Here is a 9,593-nt window from a genome sequence, read left to right as displayed (position 1 = left end):
CAATTTCCTCCTTCTGCCTCTGCAGCTCTACTAACTGTGACTCTATATTAGCCACCTGCGCATCTCGGTCAACAGTAGACTGCACATTCTCTGCCAGCTGCGCCTGAAATGCCGAAACCTGGTCCGAATTACTGGTACAGCATTGGCAGTGAACGGCCGGAGGAATTGTCTCCGTTGACTGAGACACCAGCGTCACTTCCTTTGGCTTACAGATGTTAGCCTCAAACGTATGAACGAGTTTGGCCAGCATCTGAAGCCGTTTGGTGGCCTTGTTCAACACCATCCGTTTGTTCACACAAAGCTTGTCATAACTGCAAGCCTGTGCCAACAAATCGGACCACAGCATTTCTGCTGACTTGTATGCGGTTGGGAGGATGGGGTTAAATGTGCTGTGTCTGCTCAAGTGTTGCAGTGTGGGGAAGTCCATACTCACCGTTTGCTGAGCGTCCATCTTCTCCCTCGCAATCACTTGAGCGATGCTTGTTGGTGCTGTACTTTTCCGTGTCTTCTTCTCTTACCCCAGCGACGGTGACCGTGCAAAGCAAATAGCAAAATATTATTTCACAGAACTGATTATAGATTCTCTGCTAAAGATTTTGATCTGCGCTTGGTGCCGTAAGGAAGAGTCGCGTTACCTGTCCGAATTATCAGGTCCTAGACGCTCAGACCGCTGACCACGTCTCTCTTGCCTGACAATTCACAGGATGACCGACCTCTAACCCCAAAACCAAACACAGATTTCAAAATCTAAGCAGTGGGCCTGACTCGCCAATGTAAAGGGGGAATATTAATCTGTAATATTTATGCAAATATCGATAATTAATATTCATAAATGGGAGGAGCCGTCTAGTGATAACTCCGCCTATTTATGCCTTTATATAATAACAATACTTTCGCTATGCTTTACACTGATCGCTACGCTAGCTGCATGCGCCTAACTATCGCCAATAACTACACGTTACACAGATAGTTACAAGTAACACAGTATTTATTACTTACAATACACAACGCACGCAATACACTAGCAATACAGCACTAAATATACAATCCTAAACTACACTACACATTCCCATATTCCACCCATAAACTAACTAGACAATTCACACATACAAGTAACAATAACCCACCCGTCTGTACTCACTGTCCCTACGGGGTTAACGGTGGCACTGCAAGGGAGTGCAGGCCACAGACACTATAGATTCAGCACTGCAAGGGTTACTTGCAAGTGAGTGCTGAGGTTTTACAGCAGGGATCAGGGACACAGCAGGGAAACCAGGGGTAGCCACCAGGGGTTAATCAGGGCACTAAATATACCAGGGGAGAGAGGGGTTACCAGGGGTAACCAGGCAAGGGACCAGGGGTACCAAGGGGTGTCAGGCAAGGGACCAGGGCTTACAAGGGGTGTAATGGGGTTGCCAGGGGTAACGGTGGCCTTACAGGGGTGTAAGCCGACCACAAACACAAAGGGTTAACAATGGGGATAATAACATAACTGTACAGCAATGTAAGGGTAAATACCCTGCAAGTGTACAGTGAGGGGGGGGGGTGGCAGGGTTTGAGCAGGGGTTACCAGCACACAGGGACCAGGGTAAACCAGGGGTTAAGCCTGGCAGGGAAAGGGTTAATCAGGGGAGGTGGTGATGGGTCAGGGACCAGGGATATGGTACCAGGGTCCATCAGGGGTTACCAGCACACAGGGCAACAGGACCAGGGGTGATATGTGAGGAGTAGGTAGGGGCTACACAGGTATACTTAGGCCTTATCCAGGTGGTCATCATGAAGCTGCTCTCTCCCCTGCGTCTCTGAATCTAGTCTGGTTGCAAGAGAGGGCACCTCTGTCCGGTTTGGGGTTTTATAGCCCAAAAGCAACCCCCTCCTCCTTCCTCAGGCATGTGACATCATAGTGTGCCTTAGTCCCCCCTCCTAGTCCCAGAAATGCTTGGAGTAATGGGCATGGCCATGGGGCAGAGGTGTGGAAAACAGGTTATGATGTCTCTGGTTAGAAGGCCCTAACGGTGCCAGAGAGTCTGATTGTAAGGGGCCTGAACAAAAGGGGACTAGATGCTAATCAGCTGTTATCCTACAGGCTATCAGCACAAGTTTTTCTCTAAACAACTCTGTTGATAACAGTTGGAATTGCATATATGCATATATATATATATATATATATATATATATCCACAGATGCTTGGGGCACATCTATAAACACATACAAAACCGGGGGTATGAATGGGCAGCAATAAGCCCACATACATACTGTCATGCTGACATAAGTGTATATACATAGACACGTGTGCAAATACATACACATATATCTATATATACACACACCCTCGCATATATCTGGGGCATCACATACAGGGGACATGCATATGTCCCCACTTGCCTTACAGGGCCAATATATACACGGTCATACAGGAAATATATACTAACTATAAGGGGACACATATAAGGGGGCACATATATATACTAATATAAGGGGGATTATAAGGGGGCACAGCTTCCAGGGACCACATATTTCCCACAAGGGCCACCATGAGCCCCTGGGGATCACCATGGGCAGACGTGCGCAGATGCTGGGCACATCTGCGCACATCGTCCCATGATGCTGTGGTTAATGTATGCAGATATATACCATACATGACCGCACGTGTTTGCAGGCATGCATGGATATATGCATACGTCTCAACCGTTCCTCAACAGTGACGTCAGTCACGCGCCGGCCAGGCCGCTTGCTGCAGTGCCATCGTGACAGTGAGTACCTGTAATCAATAGGAGAGTTGTAGCCGCCGCCCAGCGAAGTGAATATTGATGAGCTGGGCGGGGCTTCAGAACGGCAGCGAGCTGGCCGGCAGTCACTTAGTAACGCTCCTCCCACTTCAGGAAGCAGGAGCGTTACTAAGTGACGTCAGTCACGCGCCGGCCAGGCCGCTTGCTGCAGTGCCATCGTGACAGTGAGTACCTGTTATCAATAGGAGAGTTGTAGCCGCCGCCCAGCGAAGTGAATATTGATGAGCTGGGCGGGGCTTCAGAACGGTAGTTAGGAGCGGCCGGCATTTTGAGATGAAACTGACGTGCTGGGAGCTGACCGGAGCAGCTGTAAATGTAAGTAACAGCTTCTCCGGCTCCCAACATGTCATGGTCTGTATTATGGCAATGTAAGTTGCCATAATACAGACCTAGACTCGAGTATAAGACGAGGGGGCTTTTTGAGCACAAAAATATGTGCCAGAAAACTCGTCTTATACTCGAGTATATACGGTAAATGACGCAACAGTTTAACAACTAATGGACACTTGGATGACAAACAGTTAACCGCGAACAAAACCCCTTTATTATCCGTGTGCTGAAAAATACACTTATTCGAGAAAAACTTTCCCCATAAGACCAAAGCCACCACCACAGGAAACAACTCCAGTAAAACAATGTTCTTTGTCACTCCATTTGCAACCTATGACGGATGCCATTTAGACCAATGACCCTTCCAATAAGCTCCAAATCCGCAAGACCCCACTGCATCTGTAAACAAATCCAAAGAAGGAGCCGAGACAAAATCCTCCTGCCAATACGAACGACCATTATATTGCTGAAAGAATTCTAACCAAATTGACAAGTCTTACTTAACTTCCTTGCATAAACGCACATGAAAAGCCGGATTACACACACCAGCAACCTTCACTGCCAGCTGCCGACAGAAGACACGACCCATTGGCATAACCCTAGAGGCAAACGCTAAAAGAACTAGTAATGACTGAATTTCCTTCACTGTTGCTTTCCGTCTACCCATCAAACAAGAGATAGCAGCGCATATTCTATTTACCTTCTGCTCAGGTAGACAAAACTCCCCTTTCCCAGAGTCAATGACAACTCCCAAATACTCGAAACAATTAACCGGAAAAATTGTTTTGTCGGACGCTAAAGGAACACCAAACTCAGAACAAATACTAACAAACAATTCTAACAAATCTGAACAAACTGAAGAGTTAGCTGGACTAATGAACAGAAAATCATCTAAATAATGTGTTACCACTCCTCGCCTGCTCCTAACTGCTACAACCCACCCCAGGAACGAAGAAAATACTTCAAAATAAAACCAAGATAACGAACACGCCATCGGTAAACACTTGTCAAAATAAAAAGAACCCTGAAAATGAGAACCAAGGGAACTAAAAGCAGCAGGATGTATCGGCAATAGGCGAAAAGCAGACTGAATGTCAGCTTTAGCCATTAAAGCCCCGTTGCCGTAGCTAAGCACTAGATTCACAGCTGAATAGAATGTAGCGTACTTAACAGAGCACAATGCCTTATCAATTTCATCATTTAGCAATGCCCCATAGGGGAATGACAAATGATGAATTAAACAATAAACACCTGGCTTTTTTTTAGGTACTACCCCTAATGGAGAAATACAAAAATTAGCAAAAGGAGGGAATGGGAAAGGATCAGCAATCCGATCCTCTGCCAACTCCTTTCCTAATTTTGATTGGACCACCAGCGGGAACTGCGCCACCGATGATAAATTATTCACCCACATACAAACTTTCCCTGAAAAGGATGGTAAACGAAAACCTACTCCAAAACCCTCAAGGAGCAGACCCACCATCCTGCGATTTGGGTACTGCTCTAGCCAAGGATGTATGATATCCAGCTTTACTGGCGTCCAAGCTCTTTGCAATAAATTCCCTTGTAGAAGGCTGGCTGGGTAAATTTTCTGTCTTAAAACAGCACACCATGGGGTGGCTGCCCCCACAAAATGTACATTCATGCCTATATTTACAGGAGGAAGGCCATCGACCCTGCGTTTCATGAAACGCAAAGCACATGCCCCTCCTCAGCCCAGAGGATTGCTGTACTGCCAAAGGTGGCTGCTGCTTAGGTGCAGAAGAAGACGTACGCTGCGGCACCAATAAATTAAGCCACAAACCCACATCCTTTGTACCCCAACGCATACTAGGGTAAACTGCTAGCCTTTGCCTAACTTCCTCATCATAAGTAAACCAACCAATCTCTCCAAAATTTTTATAAGCTTCTACAACGTTGTCTAAATGCTGAAACAAACCCGAACATCTTTGGGGGAACTTCTCGCCCATCACTCTACAATATATACAGTACGCCTGCAACCAATTATTAAAAGTCCGCAGAATTGGATGTCTCCTATCCTCCTCTGAATTATCCTCCCGCTTCTCTAATTTAGCTACAAACTCCTTCGATGCAGGCAGCAAGGATAAGATGTCGACAAATTAATTTCTCCATATCTTTCACCTAGAGGGGAAATATCACAGGGCAGAGGTTCTTTATAACACGTCTCAGCAACCCCTCTACCCTTGGGAAAAATTGGCAAAGGGGTGGAGTTTTCACCATGATCGCCCGGCCGCCAAGCGTCAGTGATATCGCCCGCTAAAGCGGCCGTACTAACAGAAGAAGGCAATTGGAGGACCAAACTCTGTAAGGAGGAGAGGACCCTGGACAGGAACGCTAGCACAGGGGCTAAGCCAGCAGTACACTCACCACCAGATGCAGCCCCAGGCTGATCCGTAGAAGGAGATGGGTCCTCAGGCAGTAAGAGGAATCTTCTTGGCAGGCATCCACCAACTGCTCAACGCCAGAGCGAAGCTGCCATACGGGACGCTGCCCATGCGAAGCCCTACTTCTGCGCTGTCGGTTCTTCACCTGACGAGGTGCCGCTGAGGCTTCTCTGGACTGCTCACCCCTAGGCAGTGGAGGCAGGGAACTCCTCCTCTTGGAAGGCAGGCAGGAACCAATCTGCTGGTCAAAGTTTCCAGGGGACACCAAATCTTCATGCACCACCGGAAGTGACGTCCTCAGCCCGATGTCACTTCCAGTCCTGGCATCCGATGCCAGCCGCTTCTCTGCAGGGGGAGGAAGAGAAAACTGTGCACTGCCTTTTCTCACGCTGAGAGGAGCGCAGCTCAGGTAAGGCAACAGGGACTCCTGCATCCATGGTAGGCATCACTGAAGATCCTCCAGCTGGGACCGCAACACATGGCTCCAAAACGTCCGGCACCGCATCCGCAAGCTCCGCAAGGCAAGAATCCAGCCAGGCAGACGTTTCTCCCTCTTCAGCGTGTCACTTGAGCTCCGCAACGAAAACGTCCATGGTGAGTAGGAGACCGGACACAGGCAGGGAAGCAGTCTTCACGGGCGGCAGGCGGGCAAACTTCACAGGTGGCAGGAGGGCAGCAGCTCAACAAAGATGCGGCTTGGCAGACAGCCTAATGCTGGCGGCCACCGCATTATATACACGTTTTCCACACCACCCCAAACCCATCCACCAATGCCCTAACTGTTGCTGGGCACCCTAAACTTCCCAGCCTCAGCAACAATCCCACTATAGGACAACCCAACTAGCCAATCCCTGTAATCTGCCCCCAACCCAGCAACCATACTAAAATTAACCTTCTTTACCCTGATTTTGGCAGGAAAACTCCCGCCAAAAATGCCCTATGGGATAATCATAATCCCATGCAGATCCCTCCAAATGGGATTCTTGGGATCTCTACATTCCCTTGGGTACAATTGCTCCTGTCAGGACGGCCAATGAGCCATCTCTTTGTATAGTGTCTTTTTTCCATATAGCTATATAAACCCTTTATCTAAAATAGTGAAAATAGCAGCTCTATGTTATTAGAGATTAGGCTGGCAGCAGTCAAGCCTAATTCAAAGTTACATAGAGCCAAAAAATCGGAAAACCCGCAGCACTCCAAAAATATCCTATTCTAGGAGACGTTTCAGTCTCGTCAGAACTTTTTTCAAGCCAAATTTATGAAAAATCACACATTGTTTAATAAATCTGTTGCATATTTGACCACCCCCCTACTGCAGTGATTTTGCAACTTTTTTCAACTTTTTAAAAAAGTTGCAGTGATAAATCTGGTGTGAAACTAATTAACAAACCTAAGAATGCCACCTTTCCCAGTCACTTTTCAAAACGGGTCTTAAAGTAAAATGTGCATCTTTTCTACACCAAAAATCTTACATACCAGTGTGTTATTTTTGTGTTCCCTTTATTTTTTTGAGCAGTGTATATCACTGTGTTTCACATTTTACATACACAGCTCTGCTACACACACAGCTCTGAGTGGCACATTATATATTACTGTGTTGCACATTTTACATACAGGGAGTGCAGAATTATTAGGCAAGTTGTATTTTTGAGGATTAATTTTATTATTGAACAACAACCATGTTCTCAATGAACCCAAAAAACTCATTAATATCAAAGCTGAATATTTTTGGAAGTAGTTTTTAGTTTGTTTTTAGTTTTAGCTATTTTAGGGGGATATCTGTGTGTGCAGGTGACTATTACTGTGCATAATTATTAGGCAAATTAACAAAAAACAAATATATACCCATTTCAATTATTTATTTTTACCAGTGAAACCAATATAACATCTCAACATTCACAAATATCCATTTCTGACATTCAAAAACAAAACAAAAACAAATCAGTGACCAATATAGCCACCTTTCTTTGCAAGGACACTCAAAAGCCTGCCATCCATGGATTCTGTCAGTGTTTTGATCTGTTCACCATCAACATTGCGTGCAGCAGCAACCACAGCCTCCCAGACACTGTTCAGAGAGGTGTACTGTTTTCCCTCCTTGTAAATCTCACATTTGATGATGGACCACAGGTTCTCAACGGGGTTCAGATCAGGTGAACAAGGAGGCCATGTCATTAGATTTTCTTCTTTTATAACCTTTCTTGCCAGCCACGCTGTGGAGTACTTGGACGCGTGTGATGGAGCATTGTCCTGCATAAAAATCATGTTTTTCTTGAAGGATGCAGACTTCTTCCTGTACCACTGCTTGAAGAAGGTGTCTTCCAGAAACTGGCAGTAGGACTGGGAGTTGAGCTTGACTCCATTCTCAACCCGAAAAGGCCCCACAAGCTCATCTTTGATGATACCAGCCCAAACCAGTACTCCACCTCCACCTTGCTGGCGTCTGAGTCGGACTGGAGCTCTCTGCCCTTTACCAATCCAGCCACGGGCCCATCCATCTGGCCCATCAAGACTCACTCTCATTTCATCAGTCCATAAAACCTTAGAAAAATAAGTCTTGAGATATTTCTTGGCCCAGTCTTGACGTTTCAGCTTGTGTGTTTTGTTCAGTGGTGGTCGTCTTTCAGCCTTTCTTACCTTGGCCATGTCTCTGAGTATTGCACACCTTGTGCTTTTGGGCACACCAGTGATGTTGCAGCTCTGAAATATGGCCAAACTGGTGGCAAGTGGCATCTTGGCAGCTGCACGCTTGACTTTTCTCAGTTCATGGGCAGTTATTTTGCGCCTTGGTTTTTCCACACGCTTCTTGCGACCCTGTTGACTATTTTGAATGAAACGCTTGATTGTTCGATGATCACGCTTCAGAAGCTTTGCAATTTTAAGAGTGCTGCATCCCTCTGCAAGATATCTCACTATTTTTGACTTTTCTGAGCCTGTCAAGTCCTTCTTTTGACCCATTTTGCCAAAGGAAAGGAAGTTGCCTAATAATTATGCACACCTGATATAGGGTGTTGATGTCATTAGACCACACCCCTTCTCATTACGGAGATGCACATCACCTAATATGCTTAATTGGTAGTAGGCTTTTGAGCCGATACAGCTTGGAGTAAGACAACATGCATAAAGAGGATGATGTGGTCAAAATACTCATTTGCCTAATAATTCTGCACGCAGTGTACACAGCTCTGCTACACACACAGCTCTGAGTGGCACATTATATATCACTGTGTTGCACATTTTACATACACAGCTCTACTACACACACAGCTCTGAGTGGCACATTATATATCACTGTGTTACACATTTTACATACACAGCTCTACTACACACACAGCTCTGAGTGGCACATTATATATCACTGTGTTACACATTTTACATACACAGCCCTGCTACACACACAGCTCTGAGTGGCACATTATATATCACTGTGTTGCACATTTTACATACACAGCACTGCTACACACACAGCTCTGAGTGGCACATTATATATCACTGTGTTGCACATTTTACATGCACAGCTCTGCTACACACACAGCTCTGAGTGGCACATTATATATCACTGTGTTGCACATTTTACATACACAGCTCTGCTACACACACAGCTCTGAGTGGCACATTATATATCAATGTGTTGCACATTTTACATACACAGCTTTGCTGCGCACATTATACATCCCTGTGTCGCATACAGCTCTGCTACATACACCACACACACTACTGTGCTGGATTCACACTATACACCTATCCAGGGCCGGTAGCGAATTTACATTTGGGCAAATTTAACATTTCTGCCCCTCATGATTCGTCCATTTCTTGCCCCCCCCCCCCATGTGCCAATATCATAGTGCCATCCTCTCCCCCTGCCCCCTAATGTGACAGTATCAAGTGCCTCTCTCCTCCCCCCTCCATTTGCCAGTATCATAGTGCCATCCTCGCCCCCTAATGTGCCAGTATCAAGTGCCTCTCTCCTCCCCCCATGTGCCAATATCATAGTGCCATCCTCTCCCCCTGCCCCCTAATGTGCCAGTATCAAGTGCCCCTCTCCTCCCCCCCTCCATGTGCCAGTAT

The sequence above is a fragment of the Bufo bufo genome, chromosome 4 (genome assembly GCF_905171765.1).
Source record: "Bufo bufo chromosome 4, aBufBuf1.1, whole genome shotgun sequence".
Lineage (NCBI taxonomy): Eukaryota > Metazoa > Chordata > Amphibia > Anura > Bufonidae > Bufo > Bufo bufo.
Note: the sequence above shows the minus strand (reverse complement) of the source record.